At 54.4% G+C, this 960-nt stretch overlaps 7 non-coding genes across 7 annotated transcripts; all 7 read right to left on the bottom strand.

The window, feature by feature from the left end:
- Nucleotides 1–63: 63 nt before the first annotated feature.
- Tc00.1047053415725.70 lies at nucleotides 64–154 on the bottom strand. Its single transcript, XR_008254117.1, has one exon. It is a non-coding gene; the product is annotated as a C/D small nucleolar RNA (snoRNA), TB10C2C1 (small nucleolar RNA).
- Nucleotides 155–215: 61 nt separating this feature from the next.
- On the bottom strand, nucleotides 216–283 carry Tc00.1047053415725.60. The gene has a single exon (XR_008254116.1). It is a non-coding gene; the product is annotated as an H/ACA snoRNA, TC10C2H1 (small nucleolar RNA).
- Nucleotides 284–344: 61 nt separating this feature from the next.
- On the bottom strand, nucleotides 345–410 carry Tc00.1047053415725.50. The gene has a single exon (XR_008254115.1). It is a non-coding gene; the product is annotated as a C/D small nucleolar RNA (snoRNA), TB10C2C2 (small nucleolar RNA).
- Nucleotides 411–429: 19 nt separating this feature from the next.
- Nucleotides 430–498, bottom strand: Tc00.1047053415725.40. The gene has a single exon (XR_008254114.1). It is a non-coding gene; the product is annotated as an H/ACA snoRNA, TC10C2H2 (small nucleolar RNA).
- Nucleotides 499–554: 56 nt separating this feature from the next.
- Tc00.1047053415725.30 lies at nucleotides 555–645 on the bottom strand. The gene has a single exon (XR_008254113.1). It is a non-coding gene; the product is annotated as a C/D small nucleolar RNA (snoRNA), TB10C2C1 (small nucleolar RNA).
- Nucleotides 646–706: 61 nt separating this feature from the next.
- Nucleotides 707–774, bottom strand: Tc00.1047053415725.20. Its single transcript, XR_008254112.1, has one exon. It is a non-coding gene; the product is annotated as an H/ACA snoRNA, TC10C2H1 (small nucleolar RNA).
- A 61-nt stretch (nucleotides 775–835) lies between these two features.
- Nucleotides 836–901, bottom strand: Tc00.1047053415725.10. The gene has a single exon (XR_008254111.1). It is a non-coding gene; the product is annotated as a C/D small nucleolar RNA (snoRNA), TB10C2C2 (small nucleolar RNA).
- Between the last annotated feature and the right edge of the window lie 59 nt (nucleotides 902–960).

Here is a 960-nt window from a genome sequence, read left to right as displayed (position 1 = left end):
TTTGCACGCCAAAACATACGACAGCAACCGGAAAGGAAGGAGAAGCGGGGGGAGAGAGCATTCAATCAGTTTGCGCCTGTCATCTGGGCAGTCAACCACTCAGACGGTTAATTCTGCTCTTTCATGAAGAGGGTAAGGCGCCTCTTGCTCATCACGCGTCGTCCACAAATTCCACGAAGCGTGCGCGTCTACGCACCAAGCAATGCCCACTTTCATGTTCTCGGGGCTGCGAGATAGGGTTACAGGGAGAGCACGTGCCACTGACCCAACCGACAACGCCTGTGGAATAGAAGGAGCGCGCTCCGTCGCAATCAGGAAAGAAAGAAGGGGAAAGAAGGAGTGAGTCAGTGGATATGCTGCTGTACGTCAATCCAGGAGTCTGAAACACGGACCATATCAGCTTCATCAGCAGTCACAGATGTGGTTGATTCCTCTCGGGGGCAAATCGCTCCGCTGGGTGACTGGGCACGCCCAGCGGCGCATGTACCTCCTTTGCACGCCAAAACATACGACAGCAACCGGAAAGGAAGGAGAAGCGGGGGGAGAGAGCATTCAATCAGTTTGCGCCTGTCATCTGGGCAGTCAACCACTCAGACGGTTAATTCTGCTCTTTCATGAAGAGGGTAAGGCGCCTCTTGCTCATCACGCGTCGTCCACAAATTCCACGAAGCGTGCGCGTCTACGCACCAAGCAATGCCCACTTTCATGTTCTCGGGGCTGCGAGATAGGGTTACAGGGAGAGCACGTGCCACTGACCCAACCGACAACGCCTGTGGAATAGAAGGAGCGCGCTCCGTCGCAATCAGGAAAGAAAGAAGGAGAAAGAAGGAGTGAGTCAGTGGATATGCTGCTGTACGTCAATCCAGGAGTCTGAAACACGGAACATATCAGCTTCATCAGCAGTCACAGATGTGGTTGATTCCTCTCGGGGGCAAATCGCTCCGCTGGGTGACTGGGCAC

This window comes from Trypanosoma cruzi (genome assembly GCF_000209065.1).
Source record: "Trypanosoma cruzi strain CL Brener chromosome Unknown tcruzi_1047053415725, whole genome shotgun sequence".
In the NCBI taxonomy this organism is placed as follows: domain Eukaryota; phylum Euglenozoa; class Kinetoplastea; order Trypanosomatida; family Trypanosomatidae; genus Trypanosoma; species Trypanosoma cruzi.
This window is presented reverse-complemented; position numbering and strand designations above follow the sequence as displayed.